Source organism: Lethenteron reissneri, chromosome 44, assembly GCF_015708825.2.
Source record: "Lethenteron reissneri isolate LAM-NWPU_2019-01 chromosome 44, ASM1570882v1, whole genome shotgun sequence".
Classification (NCBI taxonomy): domain Eukaryota; kingdom Metazoa; phylum Chordata; class Hyperoartia; order Petromyzontiformes; family Petromyzontidae; genus Lethenteron; species Lethenteron reissneri.
Genome location: NC_083822.1, coordinates 8,024,451 through 8,038,568, shown reverse-complemented (window position 1 = coordinate 8,038,568; position 14,118 = coordinate 8,024,451). Strand labels below are relative to the sequence as shown.

Sequence of the window (14,118 nt, the reverse complement as noted above, 5' to 3'; positions counted from 1 at the left end):
TGTCCGTCGTCTGCATACTTGAACGATGTTAGGGTTATTGATGGCAATTTTGTCGTATCGCTATCGCCATCGTAAGATCGAAATATAGTCGGACCATCGTAACTCGTGGACTACCTGTACGTGTCCAATAAATATTACTTTCCTTTTTCGAATTATTATAAATGTTGTTGTGTAATGCTTCTGTCCATAGCACATGTACGTCACCCATGTTGTCTGTTCGTCAACTGTTTACCATCCTAGTTTGCTCTGCGGGGTCTTTACAATGCACGCACGAACGCACGACCATCAAATAAAACAAAATCGATTCTTCAATCGGGATTCGAGTAACAAATGACTATGACATCATCGCGTGGCGAGATGTTAACTGCCTCGCCTGGTATACAGGAGGTCTTGGGTTCAATCCCGACCCTGACGCCTGCTGTATATTTGTAGTTTGCGTGTCTCTCTATCATCATCATCATCAGGGTGGCTAGGGGATGTTAACTGCCTCGCCTGGTATACAGGACGTCTCGTGGGTTCGATCCCGACCCTGACGCCTGCTGCTGTATATTTGGAGTTTGCGGTGTTTGTCTCCCCGTGGTCAAGTAGAATTGTCTCCGGGTCCTCCGGTCGTGTCCCTCCACATTGAGAATGAACACCACGCGTTTAGAGCGTTTTGGCCGCTATACATGTCCACGTGATAAGCCACTAAGTTGAACTACCATATGTGACCAGGTCGCTTCTGAAGCTGTTGTAGCTCCAGTGGTCCCTTACCTGGTAAAAAAACAGAAAAAAACATCGTTTAGTTTATACTTAATCTGTGTGCCTATGTACGTCTCTCTATGTATCTCTGTGATATGTCTCTACTTATATGTCTGTCTATATGTCTGTGTTTTATCTCTCTCTCAAATTTAGCATTCTCAGGAAGAACGTAATCAACCAGGTAGGGTGTTGACTGTTATGTTATCCGACTCTCTGTTGTATAACATTACATTTCTAAGTATACTAGATTTGTGTTTCTATTTCATTTATACCTGATGACGATTGCTTGTGTTGCAATGGAAACGTCGTATGCTAATATTTAATTTATTATTTTATCTTTATACGTGACTTTACCGAGAGAACCAAAGAGTAATCGTTTAGTTTGACCGCCGTTTCCAACTCAGTGGCGGTGGCGTCACCACAGCGCTTGTGCCAGGCAAGGTGCACCTTGAAGCCGTCACGTGTGTCACTGAATGTTGAACTTCTTTCGCAGCCGCACGTGGCCCACCGTGCCGATGTGAGGTGCGGTTCGTGGGACAAAACGAACTTAAGCGCAGTCTCCATCCCTGTTGAGTTTGCACGCGAAGTGCGTGAGGCTGCCTGTGGGGCAAGAGGCATCACGGGACACAGATGCCAACGTGGCTTGACTGAACGAGATGACCGGCAGATGCCCCCCCCCACCACCCACCTGTGCCGCCAACTCGCTGCGTCGATTTTATCGCCCGGCGCTCCGCTCGCTGTTGTGAGCGTCGCTCCTTTTTTTACACGCTTTTTATTAACTCACTCCGTCTGTTGTTGTATCCTTAAAAACATATTGTAACTCAATTTTAACCCATTTCCCAATGTACTATCGACTGCAAACTTGGTATACTTATGTCATGCTGATGGCAATACTATATTCTATCATAAAAAAATACAAATATATGTTTTAACATTTTACACGCTTTTATTTAACTCACTCTGGCTGTTGTATCCTCAAATCTTTTAACTATTTCAACCGTCTTCCCAATGTGGTATCGACTGAAAACTTGGTATAGGTATGTCATACTGCTGACAATACTATATTCTATCATTAAAAATAAAACACATTTAAACCATCTTTTTTAAATCCTTTATATTAAGTTCGCTTGCTTGCTTGCGTGCTTGCTTGCTTGCCTACGATCGTGCAATTCTTTCGGTCGTTTTTTAACCCACTTCCCGTGATCCAATCGAGCTGACATTTTCCACACAGACTCGTTGTGCGTGACAATTAATTTACGTGAAAAAAAATTTCAAAATTTTACACTGTTTAGGGAATTTTTTTTAAATATTTAATTACCAATTGCTTAATGCTGGCAGACAATCATCTGACCCATAGGTGGCAGCCATCTCAAGCTAGAGGACGAGAGGACTCTAGCCGCCACGCATATAAAGGATTTATAGTGAAAAACTTTGTTTTTACGGGTTATACTTATTATGTGTTATGTTTCGGCTTGGGTCTAATTGTCCACGCTCAACTCACGTTGGCTGCAAATCACCACGGTCCCTTACGTTGTGGCAAGCTTCGGGGCCACTTCCTGGAGTTATTCCATTACTAGTCGGGCACATTTAATTAAAGCGTGTTTTAAAAGAAAGTTTGTTTTTAAAATATTACTTGTTTTTTTCCTTCTTTCTCCGCCCTCCGCCGTTTTGCTTTGGAGTGCGACTCGCCCACACGCAACATCAAACATCGCGATTGGCCATTCGCGAAGTCTCCTCGCCAAGCCCAGCCGCTCACAGTTCCCCACCTCGGCACCACCCCCACCACCACCAACTACCCACCACCACCAACACCACCAACTACCCACCACCACCAACTACCCACCACCACCAACACCACCAACTACCCACCACCACCAACTACCCACCACCACCAACTACCCACCACCACCAACACCACCAACTACCCACCACCACCAACTACCCACCAACACCACCACCAACTACCCACCAACACCACCACCAACTACCCACCACCACCACCAACTACCCACCACTACCCACCACCCCCAACAACCCACCACCACCAACACCACCAACTACCCACCACCCCCACCACCAACTACCCACCACTACCCACCACCAACTACCCACCACCATCACCGACCCACCGACACCACCACACCGACCCACCACCACCACCCACACCGCCACCACCACCACCGCCACCACCACCGACCCACCAACACCACCAACCTCACCGGGGGTTGTGTTTAGGGGAGGGTCGGGCAGCGACGCTGGTGATTGATGGACAGCGACAACTGCCCGTAGCGCGGTGAGGAGTCACCTCCGGGGAGAGAAGCTAAGGGCGAGGAAGGGTCTCGAAGGCGGCAATATGGACACGTTCCCGCTCATCATCTACATCTTGGCGGCCAAGAGTATCCTGCTGTGCCTGGGATTCATGTGGGCGAAGCGCTACCAGGCGAGGCGCCTCGAGAGGCTGGCGGTGCAGGCGGCGCAGGCGGCCCAGGCGCGCCGCGAGGCCGAGAGGGAGAAGGCGGACGGCGCGGGAGAGGCGAGTCGAGCGGCCGGGCTGAAGGAGGATTGAGGCCCGAGGTGAGTGGGGAGGGGGGGGTGAGTGGGGAGGGGGGGGGGTGAGTGGGGGGGGGTGGTGAGTGGGGGGGGGTGAGTGAGGGGGGGGGGTGAGTGGGGGGGTGAGTGGGGGGGGTGAGTGGGGGGGTGAGTGGGGGGGGGTGAGTGGGGGGGGGGTGAGTGGGGGGGGGGTGAGTGAGGGGGGGGTGAGTGGGGGGGTGAGTGGGGGGGGTGAGTGGGGGGGTGAGTGGGGGGGGGTGAGTGGGGGGGGGGTGAGTGGGGGGGGGGTGAGTGGGGGGGGGGTGAGTGGGGGGGGGTGAGTGGGGGGGGGTGAGTGGGGGGGTGAGTGGGGGGGGGTGACAGAGGGGGGGGGTGGTGAGTGGGGGGGGGGTGAGTGGGGGGTGGTGAGTGGGGGGGGGGGGGTGGTGAGTGGGGGGGTTGTGAGTGGGGGGGGGTGAGGGGGGGGGGACGTGGTGAGTGAGGGGGGGGTGGTGAGTGGGGGGGTGGGGGGGGTGAGGGGGGGAGGTGGTGAATAGGGGGGGTGAGTGGGGGGGGGTGAGTGAGTGGGGGGGTGGTGAGTGGTGGGGGGGGTGGTGAGTGGTGGGAGCGTGGTGAGTGGGGGGGTGGTGAGTGGTGGGGGGGGTGGTGAGTGGTGGGAGGGGGTGGTGAGTGGGGGGAGCGTGGTGAGTGGGGGGGTGGTGAGTGGGGGGGGGAGCGTGGTGAGTGGGGGGGGGGGGCGTGGTGAGTGGGGGGTGGTGAGTGGGGGGGGTGAGTGGGGGGGGGTGGTGAGTGGTGGGGGGGGTGGTAGGTGGGGGGGGGGTGGTGAGTGGGGGGGGGGAGCGTGGTGAGTGACGATTATCTGAACCCGTCCTGGGCCTCCCCTAGGTCGTACTCAGCCTCAAATGAGTTACTCGGTGCGCTGTGTAAACATCGCCGCTGGGGAGACAAAGGCGGCCCGGCGTGGTGTTGGTCACTCTCCGCCTCGTGTGCTGTACCGGTCTTAATAGGTGCTCGCTAACAGCACTTGCCCCAACAGTCTGTCCAGGCTATACGGGGGATCTTTATCTTTGTCATCTCAGTCAGCCAACCCATGGGCACCTGGGTCTGTCCCGTGACCTCCTGGCAGCGAGCCTTCCACACTCCACGTGACGGCCTCAAGGTGCACCTAGCCTGGCACAAGCGCCTTGTCGACGTGGTGGATAGGTCGCGTCGTGGTCAGCGCACCGGGTGACGATTCCAGCGACCCGAAGACCGCCGCTTGTTTGCAGAGGTTCACGGTTCGATTCCAGCGGCCGCCCTGATTAATACTGCGGTGTGGATTAGCCAAAGTCAATACCATATGCAAGACTATGCCATTGTGTGCCGGCGTCAGGGTTCAAATTTGCTAAATGTTCGAAATAACATCGCAAATGAATCAATTGGGACTATAATTCCCCCCCCCTCACTACTGACAGACTAATGCCCCAGGTCGCTCTTGCCAATGACTCCTCGACAAAATAAACGTGAATTTGAACCTATTGCTTACAATTGCTACCAGCAATCCATTGGTACATTCATCCATCCAAAACTCCCTGAAGTCATCCATTCGTCTCTCCCTGTAGATTACAATCCGTCCACCCATCCATTAATCACCCCCCTGCAGAAAAGCTCACGTCCATCACTAAATAGATTAATCCATCCTTCCATCCCTTCATTCCCATGCCCAATCAATCACTGAATAATAATAATACTCACTCCATCCATTGCCTCATCAATCAATACCAACATCCGTTCCGTTCATAACTCCCTCAACCACTCCATCACTTCGTCCATCACTCCACCACTCCCTCCCATCAACTCCATCCATCACTCCATCCCTTCCTCTCTCTCTCTGTCACTCCATCGTTCACTATAAATCACTCCTTCTCTCACGCCCTCCGTCAGTCCACCACTCCCTCCACTATGAACCACGCCATCACTCCATCGCTTCATCCCTCCATCCATCTTCACCTCCCCGGCGGCAAGTACAGTTCAACACGTGTTGACCTGTACAGTACAGGCACCAAGCAGCCCAGTGTGTTTGCGTGCACTGCAGATAAGCACACAACCGCCATGGTTATGCGGAATTCCCACTGCCGTTTCACGTGAGCAGCAGCAGCTATCTCCATCTTTGTGGACCCGATTCACGCCTTTTTAACCCAATGTTTTGGAGGCAAAGGTTAGTGGATCACGCACAGATTACTGAAACTTCCCAACAACAGCTATGCAATACAGGAAGTGGGTTGGTGGACCTAAATACATGGATGGTGCTTTGACAGTGTTTGCCCGCTCATATCTATGTATGGGTGGCAGGGTTTCTCTGGTGTTCTTGGTCTCACTGCCACATACATACTCATTATTTAAACGTAAATAATTGGCCAACACCCCAACTCAGTGATGCTCTCCTTAATATATATTCATCACATTTTCTGCGGATTAATAGAGCACACTTTCCTTCGCCCCCCCTCTTGTGTTTTAAAGCGAAAGCTAAGGGGTGCGTTATTCGGTGGGTGTGTGAGAGAGAGAGCATGTTGGTGCAACTTCATTTATACAGAGCATAAGTTAGGGGTTCGTCTTACTTTGCGAAAGCGTCTTATAGTCCGGTGAATACGGTATTGATGACTTCAGCTATACGCGGGTACAATTCCCCAAGCACGTTTCGCCAACATCGTCAACATAGTTACGTTTATTTTAAGAGTTTCTTACTCCAACGCGTTGCCCGAAATAGGATTGCCGATATCGTTTTTTAATGCGACGATACGATCTCGAGTTTCACGGTACGGAGGATCATCGTGTAACATATGTAGAGTAATTGTATGATGCATTTTTTTTTACTTTTTTTTAAATATCCCGAACAAACAATACATGAGCAGTGGTATCACAGTGTAATGATATAAAAAAACGGACGATACAATGATCGTGGATCTTATATCGTTCGTACGAGATAGAGTCGTATTGCCATATTGTGTCAATACCTTGGCACGTGATGACCTATTGACCTCGTGTTATTATTTCGTTCGTTCGCCCAGAAAATCCTCACCGAGTCCCAAGATTCCTTTTCAGGTGGGGTCCTGCCAAGTTTTTCACAGTAGGGGGGGACGATGTTGCTGCTGCTGCTGTGTGTAATCCCAGTTGAGTTATTTGCAAGGTTCATTTGCAGCATCGCTAACTTTTGGCCAGCATCGGTTACATTGTGTGGTTTTATTTTAGCCATGGGCGAAACCTCGGGAGAAAACCGTGCAAGACCAAGGGGAGAACATGCAAACTCTGTGGAGAAAGGCACCCCCCGCTGAGTCTGAAATCGAATCCAGTGGCGAGCATTAGCACTGTGCCACCCTCCTGCCTGTTGACCCATACGAACCCGGCGGCTCGAGTTCGATTCCCAACTGTGGCTAAAACACCACTGGCAAATATATGAACCAGTCCTAGTCCTTCCCTAGGTCGACTCGGCATTAAGTAAGTACCTGATTGGGTGTGTGGTTCTGGCCACACCACCCCGTGTTGGCCTTCATAGGTCTTGGTAGGTGAGTGAGTGAATGTATGTGCATGGGTGTGTATGTGATGTATGTGAGTGTGTGTATATGTGTATATCACTCTATCCCAGATGACGCAGACACCTGGGTTGGAGTGATCGGAAGGCATGGACCAGATCAGCTCAATAATAACGGAAGGAGCCTGCTAGACTTCTGTGTAGCCTGTGGGCTTGTAATTACCAACACGCTGTTCCGGCATCGGCGCACCCACACAACATCACGAATGCATGCCAGGTCCAAGCATGAATATCTGCTGGACTATATAATAATGGACCAGTGGATGTAGACCCATGTCCTTGACACCAGGACCTACCATAGAGCTGATCTGCCCACTGACCATCGATTTGTTATCTGTAAAATGCGCCTGCCATTCTTTCACTCATTAAAACCCACAGTGGCCTGGTCTCGGCTAGCTGAGGATAGATGCTGAGAGGTAAATGGGTGAGGTTCAGGACTGTGGCTCATGCAGCTGCAACGGCTGCATTGGGTTTCTGATCCAGACCTCCGCAGAGACCCTGGCTGATGGAGGAGGTGTTCCAGCTGGTGAAAAGAAAACGACAAGCCCACTTCCGCCGCCTACAACATCCAACATCGGAGAATGAGAAGTCTTACCCGCAGCCTTCGCTCGGAGATTTAGAGAGCCGTGCGGTGCTGCAAGGATGAGTGGTGGGTGCTGGTTGCTGTGGAGATGGAATCTGCCACAGTAGCCAGCAATTACAAATCACTATTTAATTGAATCAAAAACGTTACTTTCAGGGCCTCACCTATCACCATTCTTAAGGGAAAGAACGGCAATCCGATCTCCGACCCTCAGGAACATGTCTGCAGATTTGCTGAGCATTTTTGTGAGGTATTCTTTGGTTCTTTCGGTAAAGTCACGTAGATAGAAAATAATAAAATAAAAATAAAACAAGCGGTCGTCATTTTTTTTCCTCCGCCTGATGACAACTGATTGTGTTGCGATCGAAACGCCGTGAGTTTTTGTTTTTTTATTACATTTTAAAAATTATTTAAATGTTATTATTTTCTATCTACGTGACTTTACCGAAAGAACCAAAGAATATGAATTCCTGCAGTCACAGAAGTTTTAAGTCAAAATTTCCGTGAGGTCTTGGGAGAGGGGAATTCCCTCAGCCCAGACAAGATCATGGGGCAAGGTGGGGACGACCCTGCTAGGGCTGCGGTGCCTCAAACATTGCCAGAAGTAGCCACCTCTTCTGAACGGTTGGCTGAGGTTCCATCTGTAGAGTAAGTGCAGGGGGTGATCCGAAGTCTGAGACCAGGAAAAGCGCCGGGCAGAGATGATCTCCCAAGCAAAATGCTGAGGGAGGGTGGCATCTGTGTGTAGACTCCCCTACATGACATCACAACTGTCTGGACCACAGGACGGGTTCCGCAGGATTGGAAGGATGCCCTGGTCTTCCCCCTCTTTAAGAGGGGGGACCACACAGATTGTAAAAAAACTATAGGGGCATCTCTCTCATTGTGCCGGGAAACGTCCTGGCAAGGATTATTCAACATTGCCTTGGCAGGCACGCTGAGGAGAGACTTGCGGAGCCCCAATGTGGTTTCAGACCAAGGCGGTCCTTCACGGATGCCATATTCTCTGTCCGTCTGCTACATTAGAGGTGTAGGAAATTCCAACAAGACTTACACCTCTGCTTTATTAACCTGGTCAAGACTTACTAAGAGGTGGGGTCTTACCATCAGCCCCACCAAAACTAAGCACCTGCCTGGGTATTTTCGTGCCACCAAACACTCCACCCCTCAGCTCCCCATTGGTGATGGAACAGTTGTGGAGAAAGCGGAGAGTTTACCATACCTGTGCAGTGTGCTTATGACCAGCTCCGGTTTGACAGCAGAAGTCTCACTCCGAATCAGTCGGGCGACATCGGCTGTGTAATGCCGCTGTGTGGAAGCTACCTGGTCTGTCGCTCCGCACGACGCTTCGGGTCTTCTCGACCACATTCATGCCCTCCCTTCTCTATGCTTGTGAAACGTGGACCCCTGTAATGGAACATCTGCGCCGATTGGAAACATTCATGCTGGCATGCCGACTATCCATCCTGTGTTTAACCAGGCTGGATTGTGTGAGGAGCTCACAAATCTTGGAAAGATCTGGAAACATTCACATCAGTGAGCTCCTCCGGCAGGCAAGGCTACGTTGGCTGGGTCATGTAGCCCGCATACTCAGCCACGACATGCATCTTCTATTTAGCCACATAGAGGGGGCTAAACGGGTACGACATGGGCTGGAGAAGAGATGGACTGATGCGGTACGGGAGGATGTGGAGCGGAGTGGACTTGCCGACGACTGGTACCAGCAGTGTCAAGATTGTGAAGGATGCTACTGGGCAGTTGGAGGCAGTTGCCCTCCAGCAACAACGGAGGACAGAGGAGCGACGCTCACAACAATGAGCGGAGCGCCGGGCGACTAAAATACAGCAAGTTGGCACAGTAGGGGGTACAGCTGGTGTGCATCTATCCGTCATCTCAGTCTGCCAACCTATGGCACCTGGGTCTGTCCAGAGATCTCCTGTCAGCGAGCCTTCGACACTTCACGTGGCCTCAAAGTGCACCTGACCTGGCACAGACGCCATGGTGACATCACCCTCACTTCGTGTTGAATGGCGGGTATTGGTTGTGTTTATATGTGGGGAGCGGCAGTGTTGAGCGCGCTGCTCTACGAACCAGTGATGTTTATCTGAACCCGTCTTGAGCCTCCCCGGGGTCGATTTAACCTCAAACGAGTACCTGGTACTGTGTGTAAATATCTAAACTAGGGAGATAATGGCGGAAGGGCATGGTGCTGGCCACCCCACCCCCGATTGGGTTATGCTGGCCTTCATAGGTGCTCACTAACAGCACTTGCCACAAACGTTTGTTGAGGCTATACGGAGGATCTCAGTCATCTCAGTTAGTCGACCCATGACACCTGGGTCTGCCCCGTGACTTCCTGCCAGCGGGCGTTCGACACTTCACGTGGCTTCAAGGTGCACATGGCCTGGCACAAGCGTCGTGGTGACGTCACCGCCACTTAGTGGCGAATGGCGGCTGTTGCTGTTGTTGTGTGTCACTGCACACGTTGCGACCGACATGTTGCTTCTCAGGGGATTATCCAGGTAACAAAGAAAACATTTTCATGAACAAGATAATTAAGCAACCTAATTTCATTTCTTGTATTTCAAAGTAAAAAAAACAGCTTTTTTTAAATTCCACATTTCCAAACTCTTCTAATTGGATTACACATTACATTTGAACCTTAACCCCTAAGGAGATTTGTTTTAGAAGGGGAAAAAAACAGATTACAGTAATTAATAATTAGTGCGTTTGTAAAGTTTAACATGAGACTTTGCTTCGTATTTTTCCACCAAAAATACACATTAATTCAACCGAGGGCCGCTCGCAGCACAGAGGTCGCCGGTTTGATTCAATCTCCCGGTGCGGCAGCTGAAACATCTGTGGAGGTTTCTTAAATCCACCTACCCCCCGACTGCGCCTGCCCACCCAGCCAGCAGCAAAAGCGGCTGCAGCAGCAGCAGCATAAACGGGGACAGCACTCGTGTTGAGTGGCAGGTTCGCGTGTGCGGTGGTGGGGTGACGTGGGGGAAACTCGCACCTCTTTCGACGCGTCTTGCCAGCGTGGAAGACCAAATGTCTCGTTCCCCCCAGCGGGGGAAGGGGCCATCTTATTTTTCCGCCAGCAGTGACGCGAGCGGGTGAACTGCAGGGCTCCACCTTCACCTTATTGGTGGCCACAATGGAAGGGTTGGATGTGGATGTGCATGGCCGAGTTGGTAGTCTTCACGAATTGGTAGAAGAAGAAGAGAAACAACACAGGATAAACATGATCGATTTTGGAATCGAATAATCGTGGCCGTCCATCGCTCTAATCAATTGAATCGCCGGCAGCGCAAGAGGTGGGGGATGAAGGTGGATTGGAGATAGATCTGGCCCCCACCATCACAAGACATTCTCCGACCACATACCTGGCAACCCACACGTTCTGCCCGTATTCTTGTACAGGGAAACTGAGTTTCCAGGTTCATACGGCGTACAGCCGTTTTAATATTGGCAAAAAAGTATCTATTTGTTTGCGTTTCTTGGGACGTTGTAGGATGAACGTTGAGATTCATAAGGGGCACGGGGTGACCAATAAGGTCTGAATTGGTTTGTATTAAGGTAAGCACCGATACGGGGTTGACAGATATGCTAAGTTTTATTAAGCAGGGCCATTGCCTGAAACGTCGCTCATGGCAGCACTGTTGATGCGCATGTTGAGTTGTTTTTGGTTTATTTGTGGTTTTAAATTCCAGAGTCGGCTGTTATGAACCAGATCTCACTTTACACTCAAAGTCAACACATTCGTGAGCAACACTGTGTGGCCTCAAAATGAAACAGCACGTGTCGTAATAGGCGACGCTTCGAGCACTTGCCCTTTTTCAGAGGACGAGGTACACGAGTTTATGTGGTCAGATCACGTGACATGAGGGTGGGGGTCGGGGGGGGAGGGCTACCCCAATCCCCCCTCCCCTTAACCTCCTCACCCTCCTCTCCCCCTCCTCTCAGAGCTTGCATAGGAATTCTTTCAGGCAGCTCAAGTATTCAAGTTACAGGGATTTACCCCCTCCCCCTTCAATTCCAACCCGGGCCGCCCCACAACCCCCTCTAACCCCCCCTCCTGTCCCTGCCTCGCCGGGCACACAATTAGAATGCGGCGATTGTGAGCGATTAAGCCCAGCTGTTGCTCAGCGATGCGTGAAGCGGCTACGCGGCTTCCAGCTGCCCCCCCCTCGAACCCTCCACCCCCCCCTCCAAAACACCCCCCTCCCCTCCACGCCCCCCTCCCCTAGATTTCGCAGCCGCAGCAACATCGCTACTACACTCCTCTCCTCCTCGCCCCATCTCTTCACTTGCTCTCCTGATTTTGCCTCCTCTGACCATCATCATCACATCATCATCATCCTCCTCTCATCTCCCTCTTGATCTCCCACTTTCCATCTTCTGCCTTAATGGTCACCCCCCCCCCCCCCCCCATCTTCGTTTGCCCCTCTTCTATCTCCTCCTGCTTTGTAGCAGATTCTGAGCGCGTTCTCATTGACAGGCTAAGCGGGGACTTGGGCTTCCAGTGTTCAGATCCACGTTGACATCACGTGGGTGTCAGCCGATGCCAGAGGTCGCAAACGGGTTTTGATTCCTTACCCGTACCCGACCGCACCAGGGTCGCAAACGGCTACCCGTACCCGTACCCGGCTGGGTACGGGTAGCCGGGTATCGGGTAGGGTACGGGTATCGGGTACCCGATTGCGACCTTTGGTCGATGCACGTCGTGCCAACCTAGCCGATGTATCTAAAGATAAAACGGAAAAAGGTGCAGCCCTGCAAGTTGCTTCCTCACTCCACTGCTGGTGGAAGGCCCTCTGCCAGAGGAACGTCTCCAGTGGGTATTTGGCCTACTCTTCCACTCTGGAACACGTGGGAGTACCCACGCTTTACCCCACGGCGCACGTGACTTTGCTCGTCGAGGCGGAGGGGAGATTTAAGAAACTCGCCGAGTCAGAATCTGTATTTACACCGTAGCAACCCGATGAGCTACAGATGTCCGGTAGTTTCCGCAGATGTCCAGAGTCGAGAGCAAGTCCAGTGTTGCTCGCCATTCAACGCTACACCATCTCCCGACCCACTCCCGCTCATCCCCCTCCCCGCTCATCTCCCTCCCCACTCATCTCTCTCCTCTTCTCGTTTCGCCTGTCATCTTCCTCCGGTGTCCCTCCTTCCCTTCATCCCCAGCCCCTCCCCAGCCCCTCCCGTGTGTTCTCCCAACCACAGACTGAAACCCGACTCGCCTCTGCTGCGCGCGTGAGGGGCGGCCATCGCTGGGGCGAGCGTGAGATGTGGCTCCTGTCCATCCGAGCCTCTGGCGCAGAAACGCGGACAGCCGTGCCATGGAGATGCGGGGACGGTGGCAGTGGCGGTGGTGGCGGTGGCGGCAGGTTGCGGAGACTATTTCCTTCCGTTCTTGAAGACGCTTCATTCGGAACGTACGGTCGTCGTCATCAGCCGTGATCTATCCCCTGCTGGATGGAGGCTCCCCAGGCCGTCGCCACCCCCCCCCCTCCCACGTGGTCCTGCGGTGTCACGATCAATATCGCCGCTGCACGTGAACCGAAGTCATCGCTCCATCTCCACTCTGGGCGTCCTCTTGGGGGCACTTTCCCTTCAGCGGCTGCCAGTCCATCCGCACCATCGACCGTCGTCTCTTCCCCGCGATGGCGTGTCCAGCCCGAGCCAACTTCCTGTCCTGAAGGCATCGCGACGTCTCCGACTTGCGTGTGGCCCTCAGTGTTTCTATCTCGGTGTAATTTTCGAGCATAAACCTCGCCATGATTTCTCTGCGCACTTTTCAGTTTTTGTTTTCCTATTTTCTTCGTCGGCGTCGGCGTTTCCCATTGCGTAGCCGCCGTAGAGGCCGGCGTTGCGCGACGCAGGTGCCGATCGATTGTCGTGTTCTGCGATAATCGATTATGGAATTCATTGTCGGTTCACGGGGGGGGGGGGGGGGGTCGACGATCGAACCCTAGGAACGGTGAAACCGATTCTTTGCGATTGGTCACGTTACAGCCCGTTCGCATACGGCCGGCAGTGATGGCGGCGGTGGTGGTGGCTACGCTGCTGCACGTGGCCGCTGTAGAGGCAGCAGCGAGGGTTGCTGACCGTGCAACGTGGTGCGAAACTCCCCGTGGGTGTGAGGATGAGCCGTAGCCCAGCTAGCCAGAAGGCGGTACAGCAAAGTGCGGATGGTACAGAGCATTGCGCCCCTCCCCCCCCCATCCACTAGCTCACCGCCTGGCTACCCTCCCGCTTTTCTGTTGTTCATCGGGGATTTTGAGATGCAATTTTAGATGAACAATGGCACGATACATAACTAAACATGATTATTTTTATTAAAAAATTATAATATGCTGGAAAGCCTTGTCAGCGCAATGCTGGATGGCGTCCACTGCAGCCCGAATTATCTGGACCGAGATCAGGGGAAGGCAACAGGGGGAGAGCAGAGAGAGAGAGAGACCGTGGCACGATCTGGTATGAAGTAACCGTGACGCAACAACAACAACAACAGCCGTAACAACAACAACAACAACACGGAGCCCCAGGGTAGCTAGGACAGCACCAATGAGCCATGAGCCCCAGTGCATCTTGGGGGAGAGGGGGTGGGGTGGGGGCATTTGAATTTTTAAACAATGGATATGAAGTAATAACATTATAGTCTCGGGTG

General features: G+C 52.4%; 1 long non-coding RNA gene across 1 annotated transcript; it reads left to right on the top strand.

Annotated features, from left to right (window-relative positions):
* The first annotated feature begins 2,263 nt into the window (after window positions 1-2,263).
* On the top strand, window positions 2,264-13,229 carry LOC133353427 (uncharacterized). The gene is made up of 2 exons (XR_009756386.1): window positions 2,264-3,315; window positions 12,633-13,229. It is a non-coding gene; the product is annotated as an uncharacterized LOC133353427 (long non-coding RNA).
* Window positions 13,230-14,118: the final 889 nt, after the last annotated feature.